Here is a 15,599-nt window from a genome sequence, read left to right as displayed (position 1 = left end):
AGGGGGCCATCTATAAGGGAGGACGGGGGGTGAAGGGGTCCATCTATAAGGGAGGGGGGGGGGTGAAGGGGACCATCTATAAGGGAGGGGGGGGGGAAGGGGACCATCTATAAGGGAGGGGGGAGAGGGGGCCATCTATAAGGGAGGGTGGGGGGAGAGGGGGCCATTTATCAAGGAGGGGGGAGAGGGGGCCATCCATAAGGGAGGGTGAGGAGAGAGGGGGCCATCTATAAGGGAGGGGGTAGAGGGGGCCATCTATATGGAGGGGGGAGAGGAGGCCATCTATAAGGGAGGGTGGGGGGAGAGAAGGCCATCTATAAGGAGGGCAACATGGGGGGAGAGGGGCCATCTATTTGGGGGGGGGGCAACATAGGGGGAGAGGGAATACACAGAGGGGGGCATATATTATTAGGGGGTCACACTAAATGAGGGTGTAAAGGGGACAATATAGATGTGCAGTGTGTATATAGATGAGGATGGTGCCAGAGTGAGGAGACTAATATGTCTGTCTGGCAGATTCTGTGGATTCGTGGCTCGGAGAAGTTTTCATAACGGCCCAGGGCAGATGGAGAAGAAGATGAAAAGGGAAGAACTCCGATCAGAAAAGACGTCTCCTGTGAGTCACCTGATATAACTGCACTGTAATGTATATGGTGTATAGAGCCTGTGTAGAGCTGGGGCCACCTCTATATGACTGGATGAGGGGATTTAGTATACTGGATTTGGTCAGTAACAATATGGTGGTGATGGTAGTGGTTGTGGTGTGGCAGTAATGTTTCCTCCCTATATACTGGTATTACTGGTAATATTGGTCTCAGTATACAGGATTTGGTCAGTAACAGTATGGCGGTAATATGTACGGTGATAATACTCTTCTTCCAATATGCTGGTGTTATTGGTAATATCTGTCTTAGTGTGTGTGTGTGTATGTATGTATATATATATATATATATATATACACACCAATAGCATCGCTTGGTCGTGAAAGGAGGGGGGGGGCCCAAGTTGGCCTCTCGCACCAGGGCCCCGGAGACATTAGCTACGCCCCTGCTGGGGAGTCAGTGCTGCTAATAGGAGAAGTGCTGGGGAGTCAGTGCTGCTAAAAGAAGAAGTGCTGGGGAGTCAGTGCTGCTAATAGAAGAGGTGCTGGGGAGTCAGTGCTGCTAATAGAAGAAGTGCTGGGCAGTCAGTGCTGCTAATAAAAGAGGTGCTGGGCAGTCAGTGCTGCTAATAGGAGAAGTGCTGGGGAGTCAGTGCTGCTAATAGTAGAGGTGCTGGGGAGTCAGTGCTGCTAATAGGAGAAGTGCTGGGGAGTCAGTGCTGCTAATAGGAGAAGTGCTGGGGAGTCAGTGCTGCTAATAGTTGAGGTGCTGGGGAGTCAGTGCTGCTAATAGTAGAGGCGCTCGGCAGTCAGTGCTGCTAATAGTAGAGGTGCTGGGAAGTCAGTGCTGCTAATAGGAGAAGTGCTGGGCAGTCAGTGCTGCTAATAGTAGAGGTGCTGGGAAGTCAGTGCTGCTAATAGGAGAAGTGCTGGGGAGTCAGTGCTGTTAATAGAAGAGGTGCTGGGGAGTCAGTGATGCTAATAAAAGAAGTGCTGGGCAGTCAGTGCTGCTAATAGAAGAGGTGCTGGGGAGTCAGTGCTGCTAATAGGAGAAGTGCTGGGCAGTCAGTGCTGCTAATAGTAGAGGTGCTGGGAAGTCAGTGCTGCTAATAGGAGAAGTGCTGGGGAGTCAGTGCTGTTAATAGAAGAGGTGCTGGGGAGTCAGTGATGCTAATAAAAGAAGTGCTGGGCAGTCAGTGCTGCTAATAGTAGAGGTGCTGGGGAGTCAGTGCTGCTAATAGGAGAAGTGCTGGGGAGTCAGTGCTGCTAATAGGAGAAGTGCTGGGGAGTCAGTGCTGCTAATAGGAGAAGTGCTGGGGAGTCAGTGCTGCTAATAGGAGAAGTGCTGGGGAGTCAGTGCTGCTAATAGTAGAGGTGCTGGGCAGTCAGTGCTGCTCATAGGAGAAGTGCTGGGGAGTCAGTGCTGCTAATAGGAGAAGTGCTGGGGAGTCAGTACTGGTAATAGAAGAAGTGCTGGGGAGTCAGTGCTGCTAATTGGAGAAGTGCTGGGGAGTCAGTGCTGCTAATAGGAGAAGTGCTGGGGAGTCAGTGCTGCTCATAGGAGAAGTGCTGGGGAGTCAGTGCTGCTAATAGGAGAAGTGCTGGGGAGTCAGTACTGGTAATAGTAGAAGTGCTGGGGAGTCAGTGCTGCTAATTGGAGAAGTGCTGGGGAGTCAGTGCTGCTAATAGGAGAAGTGCTGGGGAGTCAGTGCTGCTAATAGGAGAAGTGCTGGGGAGTCAGTGCTGCTAATAGGAGAAGTGCTGGGGAGTCAGTACTGGTAATAGAAGAAGTGCTGGGGAGTCAGTGCTGCTAATAGGAGAAGTGCTGGGGAGTCAGTGCTGCTAATAGGAGAAGTGCTGGGGAGTCAGTGCTGCTAGTAGAAGAAGTGCTGGGGAGTCAGTGCTGCTAATAGAAGAAGTGCTGGGGAGTCAGTGCTGCTAATAGAAGAGGTGCTGGGGAGTCAGTGCTGCTAATAGGAGAAGTGCTGGGGAGTCAGTGCTGCTAATAGAAGAGGTGCTGGGGAGTCAGTGCTGCTAATAGGAGAAGTGCTGGGGAGTCAGTGCTGCTAATAGAAGAAGTGCTGGGGAGTCAGTGCTGCTAATAGTAGAGGTGCTGGGGAGTCAGTGCTGCTAATAGGAGAAGTGCTGGGGAGTCAGTGCTGCTAATAGAAGAAGTGCTGGGGAGTCAGTGCTGCTAATAGAAGAGGTGCTGGGGAGTCAGTGCTGCTAATAGTTGAGGTGCTGGGGAGTCAGTGCTGCTAATAGTAGAGGTGCTGGGCAGTCAGTGCTGCTAATAGGAGAAGTGCTGGGGAGTCAGTGCTGCTAATAGAAGAAGTGCTGGGGAGTCAGTGCTGCTAATAGTAGAAGTGCTGGGGAGTCAGTACTGCTAATAGAAGAGGTGCTGGGGAGTCAGTGCTGCTAATAGTAGAGGTGCTGGGGAGTCAGTGCTGCTAATAGAAGAAGTGCTGGGGAGTCAGTGCTGCTAATAGGAGAAGTGCTGGGGAGTCAGTGCTGCTAATAGTAGAGGTGCTGGGGAGTCAGTGCTGCTAATAGTAGAGGTGCTGGGGAGTCAGTGCTGCTAATAGAAGAAGTGCTGGGGAGTCAGTGCTGCTAATAGGAGAAGTGCTGGGGAGTCAGTGCTGCTAATAGGAGAAGTGCTGGGGAGTCAGTGCTGCTAATAGAAGAAGTGCTGGGGAGTCAGTGCTGCTAATAGGAGAAGTGCTGGGGAGTCAGTGCTGCTAATAGGAGAAGTGCTGGGGAGTCAGTGCTGCTAATAGTAGAGGTGCTGGGGAGTCAGTACTGCTAATAGAAGAGGTGCTGGGGAGTCAGTGCTGCTAATAGTTGAGGTGCTGGGGAGTCAGTGCTGCTAATAGTAGAGGTGCTGGGCAGTCAGTGCTGCTAATAGGAGAAGTGCTGGGGAGTCAGTGCTGCTAATAGAAGAAGTGCTGGGGAGTCAGTGCTGCTAATAGTAGAAGTGCTGGGGAGTCAGTACTGCTATTAGAAGAGGTGCTGGGGAGTCAGTGCTGCTAATAGTAGAGGTGCTGGGGAGTCAGTGCTGCTAATAGAAGAAGTGCTGGGGAGTCAGTGCTGCTAATAGGAGAAGTGCTGGGGAGTCAGTGCTGCTAATAGGAGAAGTGCTGGGGAGTCAGTGCTGCTAATAGGAGAAGTGCTGGGGAGTCAGTGCTGCTAATAGGAGAAGTGCTGGGGAGTCAGTGCTGCTAATAGAAGAAGTGCTGGGGAGTCAGTGCTGCTAATAGGAGAAGTGCTGGGGAGTCAGTGCTGCTAATAGGAGAAGTGCTGGGGAGTCAGTGCTGCTAATAGGAGAAGTGCTGGGGAGTCAGTGCTGCTAATAGGAGAAGTGCTGGGGAGTCAGTGCTGCCAATAGAAGAAGTGCTGGGGAGTCAGTGCTGCTAATAGGAGAAGTGCTGGGGAGTCAGTGCTGCTAATAGGAGAAGTGCTGGGGAGTCACTGCTGCTAATAGAAGAAGTGCTGGGGAGTCAGTGCTGCTAATAGGAGAAGTGCTGGGGAGTCAGTGCTGCTAGTAGAAGTAGTGCTGGGGAGTCACTGCTGCTAATAGAAGAGGTGCTGGGGAGTCAGTGCTGCTAATAGGAGAAGTGCTGGGGAGTCACTGCTGCTAATAGAAGAGGTGCTGGGGAGTCAGTGCTGCTAATAGAAGAAGTGCTGGGCAGTCAGTGCTGCTAATAGAAGAGGTGCTGGGCAGTCAGTGCTGCTAATAGGAGAAGTGCTGGGGAGTCAGTGCTGCTAATAGGAGAAGTGCTGGGGAGTCAGTGCTGCTAATAGAAGAGGTGCTGGGGAGTCAGTGCTGCTAATAGAAGAGGTGCTGGGGAGTCAGTGCTGCCAATAGGAGAAGTGCTGGGGAGTCAGTGCTGCTAATAGAAGAGGTGCTGGGCAGTCAGTGCTGCTCATAGTAGAGGTGCTGGGGAGTCAGTGCTGCTAATAGGAGAAGTGCTGGGGAGTCAGTGCTGCTAATAGGAGAAGTGCTGGGGAGTCAGTACTGGTAAAAGAAGAAGTGCTGGGGAGTCAGTGCTGCTAATAGGAGAAGTGCTGGGGAGTCAGTGCTGCTAATAGAAGAAGTGCTGGGGAGTCAGTGCTGCTAATAGTAGAAGTGCTGGGGAGTCAGTACTGCTAATAGAAGAGGTGCTTTGGAGTCAGTGCTGCTAATAGAAGAAGTGCTGGGGAGTCAGTGCTGCTAATAGGAGAAGTGCTGGGGAGTCAGTGCTGCTAATAGAAGAAGTGCTGGGGAGTCAGTGCTGCTAATAGAAGAAGTGCTGGGGAGTCAGTGCTGCTAATAGAAGAAGTGCTGGGGAGTCAGTGCTGCTAATAGTAGAGGTGCTGGGGAGTCAGTGCTGCTAATAGTAGAGGTGCTGGGGAGTCAGTGCTGCTAATAGAAGAAGTGCTGGGGAGTCAGTGCTGCTAATAGGAGAAGTGCTGGGGAGTCAGTACTGCTAATAGAAGAGGTGCTGGGCAGTCAGTGCTGCTCATAGTAGAGGTGCTGGGGAGTCAGTGCTGCTAATAGGAGAAGTGCTGGGGAGTCAGTGCTGCTAATAGAAGAAGTGCTGGGGAGTCAGTGCTGCTAATAGTAGTAGTGCTGGGGAGTCAGTGCTGCTAATAGAAGAAGTGCTGGGGAGTCAGTGCTGCTAATAGGAGAAGTGCTGGGGAGTCAGTGCTGCTAATAGGAGAAGTGCTGGGGGAGTCAGTGCTGCTAATAGGAGAAGTGCTGGGGAGTCAGTGCTGCTAATAGAAGAGGTGCTGGGGAGTCAGTGCTGCTAATAGTAGAGGTGCTGGGGAGTCAGTGCTGCCAATAGGAGAAGTGCTGGGGAGTCAGTGCTGCTAATAGAAGAGGTGCTGGGCAGTCAGTGCTGCTCATAGTAGAGGTGCTGGGGAGTCAGTGCTGCTAATAGGAGAAGTGCTGGGGAGTCAGTGCTGCTAATAGGAGAAGTGCTGGGGAGTCAGTACTGGTAAAAGAAGAAGTGCTGGGGAGTCAGTGCTGCTAATAGGAGAAGTGCTGGGGAGTCAGTGCTGCTAATAGAAGAAGTGCTGGGGAGTCAGTGCTGCTAATAGTAGAAGTGCTGGGGAGTCAGTACTGCTAATAGAAGAGGTGCTGGGGAGTCAGTGCTGCTAATAGAAGAAGTGCTGGGGAGTCAGTGCTGCTAATAGGAGAAGTGCTGGGGAGTCAGTGCTGCTAATAGTAGAGGTGCTGGGAGTCAGTGCTGCTAATAGTAGAGGTGCTGGGGAGTCAGTGCTGCTAATAGAAGAAGTGCTGGGGAGTCAGTGCTGCTAATAGGAGAAGTGCTGGGGGAGTCAGTACTGCTAATAGAAGAGGTGCTGGGCAGTCAGTGCTGCTCATAGTAGAGGTGCTGGGGAGTCAGTGCTGCTAATAGGAGAAGTGCTGGGGAGTCAGTGCTGCTAATAGGAGAAGTGCTGGGGAGTCAGTGCTGCTAATAGAAGAAGTGCTGGGGAGTCAGTGCTGCTAATAGAAGAAGTGCTGGGGAGTCAGTGCTGCTAATAGGAGAAGTGCTGGGGAGTCAGTGCTGCTAATAGGAGAAGTGCTGGGGAGTCAGTGCTGCTAATAGGAGAAGTGCTGGGGAGTCAGTACTGGTAATAGAAGAAGTGCTGGGGAGTCAGTGCTGCTAATAGGAGAAGTGCTGGGGAGTCAGTGCTGCTAATAGGAGAAGTGCTTGGGAGTCAGTGCTGCTAATAGAAGAAGTGCTGGGGAGTCACTGCTGCTAATAGAAGAGGTGCTGGGGAGTCAGTGCTGCTAATAGAAGAAGTGCTGGGCAGTCAGTGCTGCTAATAGAAGAGGTGCTGGGCAGTCAGTGCTGCTAATAGGAGAAAGTGCTGGGGAGTCAGTGCTCCTAATAGGAGAAGTGCTGGGGAGTCAGTGCTGCTAATAGTAGAGGTGCTGGGGAGTCAGTGCTGCTAATAGAAGAGGTGCTGGGGAGTCAGTGCTGCTAATAGAAGAAGTGCTGGGGAGTCAGTGCTGCTAATAGAAGAAGTGCTGGGGAGTCAGTGCTGCTAATAGAAGAGGTGCTGGGGAGTCAGTGCTGCTAATAGAAGAAGTGCTGGGGAGTCAGTGCTGCCAATAGGAGAAGTGCTGGGGAGTCAGTGCTGCTAATAGAAGAGGTGCTGGGCAGTCAGTGCTGCTCATAGTAGAGGGTGCTGGGGAGTCAGTGCTGCTAATAGGAGAAGTGCTGGGGAGTCAGTACTGGTAATAAGAGAAGTGCTGGGGAGTCAGTGCTGCTAATAGGAGAAGTGCTGGGGAGTCAGTGCTGTTAATAGGAGAAGTGCTGGGGAGTCAGTGCTGCTAATAGGAGAAGTGCTGGGGAGTCAGTGCTGCTAATAGGAGAAGTGCTGGGGAGTCAGTGCTGCTAATAGGAGAAGTGCTGGGGAGTCAGTACTGGTAATAGAAGAAGTGCTGGGGAGTCAGTGCTGCTAATAGTCAGTGCTGCTAATAGGAGAAGTGCTGGGGAGTCAGTACTGGTAATAGAAGAAGTGCTGGGGAGTCAGTGCTGCTAATAGGAGAAGTGCTGGGGAGTCAGTGCTGCTAATAGGAGAAGTGCTGGGGAGTCAGTGCTGCTAATAGGAGAAGTGCTGGGGAGTCAGTACTGGTAATAGGAGAAGTGCTGGGGAGTCAGTGCTGCTAATAGTAGAGGTGCTGGGGAGTCAGTGCTGCTAATAGGAGAAGTGCTGGGGAGTCAGTGCTGCTAATAGAAGAAGTGCTGGGGAGTCAGTGCTGCTAATAGAAGAGGTGCTGGGGAGTCAGTGCTGCTAATAGTAGAGGTGCTGGGGAGTCAGTGCTGCTAATAGAAGAAGTGCTGGGGAGTCAGTGCTGCTAATAGAAGAAGTGCTGGGCAGTCAGTGCTGCTAATAGGAGACGTGCTGGGGAGTCAGTACTGCTAATAGGAGAAGTGCTGGGCAGTCAGTGCTGCTAATAGAAGAGGTGCTGGGGAGTCAGTGCTGCTAATAGTAGAAGTGCTGGGGAGTCAGTGCTGCTAATAGGAGAAGTGCTGGGGAGTCAGTGCTGCTAATAGAGAAGTGCTGGGGAGTCAGTGCTGCTAATAGGAGAAGTGCTGGGGAGTCAGTGCTGCTAATAGGAGAAGTGCTGGGGAGTCACTGCTGCTAATAGAAGAAGTGCTGGGAGTCAGTGCTGCTAATAGAAGAGGTGCTGGGGAGTCAGTGCTGCTAATAGGAGAAGTGCTGGGGAGTCAGTGCTGCTAATAGGAGAAGTGCTGGGGAGTCAGTACTGGTAATAGGAGAAGTGCTGGGGAGTCAGTGCTGCTAATAGTAGAGGTGCTGGGGAGTCAGTGCTGCTAATAGGAGAAGTGCTGGGGAGTCAGTGCTGCTAATAGAAGAAGTGCTGGGGAGGTCAGTGCTGCTAATAGAAGAGGTGCTGGGGAGTCAGTGCTGCTAATAGTAGAGGTTGCTGGGGAGTCAGTGCTGCTAATAGAAGAAGTGCTGGGGAGTCAGTGCTGCTAATAGAAGAAGTGCTGGGCAGTCAGTGCTGCTAATAGGAGAAGTGCTGGGGAGTCAGTACTGCTAATAGGAGAAGTGCTGGGCAGTCAGTGCTGCTAATAGAAGAGGTGCTGGGGAGTCAGTGCTGCTAATAGTAGAAGTGCTGGGGAGTCAGTGCTGCTAATAGGAGAAGTGCGGGGAGTCAGTGCTGCTAATAGAAGAAGTGCTGGGGAGTCAGTGCTGCTAATAGGAGAAGTGCTGGGGAGTCAGTGCTGCTAATAGGAGAAGTGCTGGGGAGTCAGTGCTGCTAATAGGAGAAGTGCTGGGGAGTCAGTACTGGTAATAGAAGAAGTGCTGGAGAGTCAGTGCTGCTAATTGGAGAAGTGCTGGGGAGTCAGTGCTGCTAATAGGAGAAGTGCTGGGGAGTCAGTGCTGCTAATAGGAGAAGTGCTGGGGAGTCAGTGCTGCTAATAGGAGAAGTGCTGGGGAGTCAGTTCTGGTAATAGTAGAAGTGCTGGGGAGTCAGTGCTGCTAATAGGAGAAGTGCTGGGGAGTCAGTGCTGCTAATAGGAGAAGTGCTGGGGAGTCAGTGCTGCTAGTAGAAGAAGTGCTGGGGAGTCAGTGCTGCTAATAGAAGAAGTGCTGGGGAGTCAGTGCTGCTAATAGAAGAGGTGCTGGGGAGTCAGTGCTGCTAATAGGAGAAGTGCTGGGAGAGTCAGTGCTGCTAATAGAAGAGGTGCTGGGGAGTCAGTGCTGCTAATAGGAGAAGTGCTGGGGAGTCAGTGCTGCTAATAGAAGAAGTGCTGGGGGAGTCAGTGCTGCTAATAGTAGAGGGTGCTGGGGAGTCAGTGCTGCTAATAGGAGAAGTGCTGGGGAGTCAGTGCTGCTAATAGAAGAAGTGCTGGGGAGTCAGTGCTGCTAATAGAAGAGGTGCTGGGGAGTCAGTGCTGCTAATAGTTGAGGTGCTGGGGAGTCAGTGCTGCTAATAGTAGAGGTGCTGGGCAGTCAGTGCTGCTAATAGGAGAAGTGCTGGGGAGTCAGTGCTGCTAATAGAAGAGGTGCTGGGGAGTCAGTGCTGCTAATAGTAGAAGTGCTGGGGAGTCAGTACTGCTAATAGAAGAGGTGCTGGGGAGTCAGTGCTGCTAATAGTAGAGGTGCTGGGGAGTCAGTGCTGCTAATAGAAGAAGTGCTGGGGAGTCAGTGCTGCTAATAGGAGAAGTGCTGGGGAGTCAGTGCTGCTAATAGTAGAGGTGCTGGGGAGTCAGTGCTGCTAATAGTAGAGGTGCTGGGGAGTCAGTGCTGCTAATAGAAGAAGTGCTGGGGAGTCAGTGCTGCTAATAGGAGAAGTGCTGGGGAGTCAGTGCTGCTAATAGGAGAAGTGCTGGGGAGTCAGTGCTGCTAATAGAAGAAGTGCTGGGGAGTCAGTGCTGCTAATAGGAGAAGTGCTGGGGAGTCAGTGCTGCTAATAGGAGAAGTGCTGGGGAGTCAGTGCTGCTAATAGTAGAGGTGCTGGGGAGTCAGTACTGCTAATAGAAGAGGTGCTGGGGAGTCAGTGCTGCTAATAGTTGAGGTGCTGGGGAGTCAGTGCTGCTAATAGTAGAGGTGCTGGGCAGTCAGTGCTGCTAATAGGAGAAGTGCTGGGGAGTCAGTGCTGCTAATAGAAGAAGTGCTGGGGAGTCAGTGCTGCTAATAGTAGAAGTGCTGGGGAGTCAGTACTGCTAATAGAAGAGGTGCTGGGGAGTCAGTGCTGCTAATAGTAGAGGTGCTGGGGAGTCAGTGCTGCTAATAGAAGAAGTGCTGGGGAGTCAGTGCTGCTAATAGGAGAAGTGCTGGGGAGTCAGTGCTGCTAATAGCAGAAGTGCTGGGGAGTCAGTGCTGCTAATAGTAGAAGTGCTGGGGAGTCAGTGCTGCTAATAGGAGAAGTGCTGGGGAGTCAGTGCTGCTAATAGAAGAAGTGCTGGGGAGTCAGTGCTGCTAATAGGAGAAGTGCTGGGGAGTCAGTGCTGCTAATAGGAGAAGTGCTGGGGAGTCAGTGCTGCTAATAGGAGAAGTGCTGGGGAGTCAGTGCTGCTAATAGGAGAAGTGCTGGGGAGTCACTGCTGCAATAGAAGAAGTGCTGGGGAGTCACTGCTGCTAATAGCAGAAGTGCTGGGGAGTCAGTGCTGCTAATAGGAGAAGTGCTGGGGAGTCACTGCTGCTAATAGAAGAAGTGCTGGGGAGTCAGTGCTGCTAATAGGAGAAGTGCTGGGGAGTCAGTGCTGCTAGTAGAAGTAGTGCTGGGAGTCACTGCTGCTAATAGAAGAGGTGCTGGGGAGTCAGTGCTGCTAATAGGAGAAGTGCTGGGGAGTCACTGCTGCTAATAGAAGAGGTGCTGGGGAGTCAGTGCTGCTAATAGAAGAAGTGCTGGGGCAGTCAGTGCTGCTAATAGAAGAGGTGCTGGGCAGTCAGTGCTGCTAATAGGAGAAGTGCTGGGGAGTCAGTGCTGCTAATAGGAGAAGTGCTGGGGAGTCAGTGCTGCTAATAGAAGAGGTGCTGGGGAGTCAGTGCTGCTAATAGAAGAGGTGCTGGGGAGTCAGTGCTGCCAATAGGAGAAGTGCTGGGGAGTCAGTGCTGCTAATAGAAGAGGTGCTGGGCAGTCAGTGCTGCTCATAGTAGAGGTGCTGGGGAGTCAGTGCTGCTAATAGGAGAAGTGCTGGGGAGTCAGTGCTGCTAATAGGAGAAGTGCTGGGGAGTCAGTACTGGTAAAAGAAGAAGTGCTGGGGAGTCAGTGCTGCTAATAGGAGAAGTGCTGGGGAGTCAGTGCTGCTAATAGAAGAAGTGCTGGGGAGTCAGTGCTGCTAATAGTAGAAGTGCTGGGGAGTCAGTACTGCTAATAGAAGAGGTGCTGGGGAGTCAGTGCTGCTAATAGAAGAAGTGCTGGGGAGTCAGTGCTGCTAATAGGAGAAGTGCTGGGGAGTCAGTGCTGCTAATAGTAGAGGTGCTGGGGAGTCAGTGCTGCTAATAGTAGAGGTGCTGGGGAGTCAGTGCTGCTAATAGAAGAAGTGCTGGGGAGTCAGTGCTGCTAATAGGAGAAGTGCTGGGGAGTCAGTGCTGCTAATAGAAGAGGTGCTGGGCAGTCAGTGCTGCTCATAGTAGAGGTGCTGGGGAGTCAGTGCTGCTAATAGGAGAAGTGCTGGGGAGTCAGTGCTGCTAATAGAAGAAGTGCTGGGGAGTCAGTGCTGCTAATAGAAGTAGTGCTGGGGAGTCAGTGCTGCTAATAGAAGAAGTGCTGGGGAGTCAGTGCTGCTAATAGGAGAAGTGCTGGGGAGTCAGTGCTGCTAATAGGAGAAGTGCTGGGGAGTCAGTGCTGCTAATAGGAGAAGTGCTGGGGAGTCAGTGCTGCTAATAGAAGAGGTGCTGGGGAGTCAGTGCTGCTAATAGAAGAGGTGCTGGGGAGTCAGTGCTGCCAATAGGAGAAGTGCTGGGGAGTCAGTGCTGCTAATAGAAGAGGTGCTGGGCAGTCAGTGCTGCTCATAGTAGAGGTGCTGGGGAGTCAGTGCTGCTAATAGGAGAAGTGCTGGGGAGTCAGTGCTGCTAATAGGAGAAGTGCTGGGGAGTCAGTACTGGTAAAAGAAGAAGTGCTGGGGAGTCAGTGCTGCTAATAGGAGAAGTGCTGGGGAGTCAGTGCTGCTAATAGAAGAAGTGCTGGGGAGTCAGTGCTGCTAATAGTAGAAGTGCTGGGGAGTCAGTACTGCTAATAGAAGAGGTGCTGGGGAGTCAGTGCTGCTAATAGAAGAAGTGCTGGGGAGTCAGTGCTGCTAATAGGAGAAGTGCTGGGGAGTCAGTGCTGCTAATAGTAGAGGTGCTGGGGAGTCAGTGCTGCTAATAGTAGAGGTGCTGGGGAGTCAGTGCTGCTAATAGAAGAAGTGCTGGGGAGTCAGTGCTGCTAATAGGAGAAGTGCTGGGGAGTCAGTACTGCTAATAGAAGAGGTGCTGGGCAGTCAGTGCTGCTCATAGTAGAGGTGCTGGGGAGTCAGTGCTGCTAATAGGAGAAGTGCTGGGGAGTCAGTGCTGCTAATAGAAGAAGTGCTGGGGAGTCAGTGCTGCTAATAGAAGTAGTGCTGGGGAGTCAGTGCTGCTAATAGAAGAAGTGCTGGGGAGTCAGTGCTGCTAATAGGAGACGTGCTGGGGAGTCAGTGCTGCTAATAGGAGAAGTGCTGGGGAGTCAGTGCTGCTAATAGGAGAAGTGCTGGGGAGTCAGTACTGGTAATAGAAGAAGTGCTGGGGAGTCAGTGCTGCTAATAGGAGAAGTGCTGGGGAGTCAGTGCTGCTAATAGGAGAAGTGCTTGGGAGTCAGTGCTGCTAATAGAAGAAGTGCTGGGGAGTCACTGCTGCTAATAGAAGAGGTGCTGGGGAGTCAGTGCTGCTAATAGAAGAAGTGCTGGGCAGTCAGTGCTGCTAATAGAAGAGGTGCTGGGCAGTCAGTGCTGCTAATAGGAGAAGTGCTGGGGAGTCAGTGCTCCTAATAGGAGAAGTGCTGGGGAGTCAGTGCTGCTAATAGTAGAGGTGCTGGGGAGTCAGTGCTGCTAATAGAAGAGGTGCTGGGGAGTCAGTGCTGCTAATAGAAGAGGTGCTGGGGAGTCAGTGCTGCTAATAGAAGAAGTGCTGGGGAGTCAGTGCTGCTAATAGAAGAGGTGCTGGGGAGTCAGTGCTGCTAATAGAAGAAGTGCTGGGGAGTCAGTGCTGCCAATAGGAGAAGTGCTGGGGAGTCAGTGCTGCTAATAGAAGAGGTGCTGGGCAGTCAGTGCTGCTCATAGTAGAGGTGCTGGGGAGTCAGTGCTGCTAATAGGAGAAGTGCTGGGGAGTCAGTACTGGTAAAAGAAGAAGTGCTGGGGAGTCAGTGCTGCTAATAGGAGAAGTGCTGGGGAGTCAGTGCTGTTAATAGGAGAAGTGCTGGGGAGTCAGTGCTGCTAATAGGAGAAGTGCTGGGGAGTCAGTGCTGCTAATAGGAGAAGTGCTGGGGAGTCAGTGCTGCTAATAGGAGAAGTGCTGGGGAGTCAGTACTGGTAATAGAAGAAGTGCTGGGGAGTCAGTGCTGCTAATAGAAGAAGTGCTGGGGAGTCAGTGCTGCTAATAGGAGAAGTGCTGGGGAGTCAGTACTGGTAATAGAAGAAGTGCTGGGGAGTCAGTGCTGCTAATAGTAGAAGTGCTGGGGAGTCAGTGCTGCTAATAGGAGAAGTGCTGGGGAGTCAGTGCTGCTAATAGGAGAAGTGCTGGGGAGTCAGTACTGGTAATAGGAGAAGTGCTGGGGAGTCAGTGCTGCTAATAGTAGAGGTGCTGGGGAGTCAGTGCTGCTAATAGGAGAAGTGCTGGGGAGTCAGTGCTGCTAATAGAAGAAGTGCTGGGGAGTCAGTGCTGCTAATAGAAGAGGTGCTGGGGAGTCAGTGCTGCTAATAGTAGAGGTGCTGGGGAGTCAGTGCTGCTAATAGAAGAAGTGCTGGGGAGTCAGTGCTGCTAATAGAAGAAGTGCTGGGCAGTCAGTGCTGCTAATAGGAGAAGTGCTGGGGAGTCAGTACTGCTAATAGGAGAAGTGCTGGGCAGTCAGTGCTGCTAATAGAAGAGGTGCTGGGGAGTCAGTGCTGCTAATAGTAGAAGTGCTGGGGAGTCAGTGCTGCTAATAGGAGAAGTGCTGGGGAGTCAGTGCTGCTAATAGAAGAAGTGCTGGGGAGTCAGTGCTGCTAATAGGAGAAGTGCTGGGGAGTCAGTGCTGCTAATAGGAGAAGTGCTGGGGAGTCACTGCTGCTAATAGAAGAAGTGCTGGGGAGTCAGTGCTGCTAATAGAAGAGGTGCTGGGGAGTCAGTGCTGCTAATAGGAGAAGTGCTGGGGAGTCAGTGCTGCTAATAGGAGAAGTGCTGGGGAGTCAGTACTGGTAATAGGAGAAGTGCTGGGGAGTCAGTGCTGCTAATAGTAGAGGTGCTGGGGAGTCAGTGCTGCTAATAGGAGAAGTGCTGGGGAGTCAGTGCTGCTAATAGAAGAAGTGCTGGGGAGTCAGTGCTGCTAATAGAAGAGGTGCTGGGGAGTCAGTGCTGCTAATAGAAGAAGTGCTGGGGAGTCAGTGCTGCTAATAGAAGAAGTGCTGGGCAGTCAGTGCTGCTAATAGGAGAAGTGCTGGGGAGTCAGTACTGCTAATAGGAGAAGTGCTGGGCAGTCAGTGCTGCTAATAGAAGAGGTGCTGGGGAGTCAGTGCTGCTAATAGTAGAAGTGCTGGGGAGTCAGTGCTGCTAATAGGAGAAGTGCTGGGGAGTCAGTGCTGCTAATAGAAGAAGTGCTGGGGAGTCAGTGCTGCTAATAGGAGAAGTGCTGGGGAGTCAGTGCTGCTAATAGGAGAAGTGCTGGGGAGTCAGTGCTGCTAATAGGAGAAGTGCTGGGGAGTCAGTGCTGCTAATAGGAGAAGTGCTGGGGAGTCAGTGCTGCTAATAGAAGAAGTGCTGGGGAGTCAGTGCTGCTAATAGAAGAGGTGCTGGGGAGTCAGTGCTGCTAATAGAAGAGGTGCTGGGGAGTCAGTGCTGCTAATAGTAGAGGTGTTGGGCAGTCAGTGCTGGAGAAATATAGAGCAGGTTTCGGAGATCCCTCCATACCTGGCAGGTGCTGGCTGCTATATGTAAGTGACAATCATACGGGATCACAGCTGTTTCCATGGGATCAGTTTAACCATTCGTTTCCCTCTCATGTTTTTGTGCTGCACAAGAGGCAGTAATGACTGGAGGGCTGCATCTATACTGTCCTGCTATACTGTCCTGTCTTTCCTGTAATCCACCTTAGATAAACTGCACTGTGTGATTGCCTAAAAAACTCTAATAAAATAATAATATGATTCTGGCCATAATGTACATGTGGTGCCTGAAAACTCACTGGAAAAAGCCCATTTTGTTCTGCCAAGTAAAGGGCATTCTGTCTGTGTGATTATGTTTCATGTAGGGATCCATGGCCTATGAACTTCACAGCATTCAATGAAGGTTACAATATTACCTTGCAATGTTCCTATGGGCCATGGGGAAGACGTAGAGAAACAAATAGGCTTTGCAAGGTTGAGTGACTTCCCAATGTCAGCTACTATTTTTCCAACCTCAGTTATAGTCATGTTATAAATTATCACAGTGGCGTGTTATGGGCCCTAGCCTTGGTCATACTGTTATATCATGCAGCATGCTTGATAGGCCTTTGCATATATTTATAAGTATATACAGTATGTAATGTATTTAGCTTTTGTTTTATTATTACTTACTGTACCAAAAGTAAGGTCTGTTATTGAGCAGGATCGGGTTGAGTTGGACGCATCCCTACAAATATGGCTGTCCCAAATACAGGGAAAACTATACTGAAAAGCTAAAATGTCACAAAAAGTCCTATTGGATAATACAATGTAATAAAAAAAATGCTTATGTTTTTCTCTACCGCCTCCCATTACCTACACTACCTAATGTGTTTTAGTATGAATAAGCTATATAAAAATGTAAAAAAAAAAAAAAAGTTATTTTTGCAGAC

The sequence above is a fragment of the Dendropsophus ebraccatus genome, chromosome 11, assembly GCF_027789765.1.
Source record: "Dendropsophus ebraccatus isolate aDenEbr1 chromosome 11, aDenEbr1.pat, whole genome shotgun sequence".
NCBI lineage: Eukaryota > Metazoa > Chordata > Amphibia > Anura > Hylidae > Dendropsophus > Dendropsophus ebraccatus.
This window is presented reverse-complemented; position numbering follows the sequence as displayed.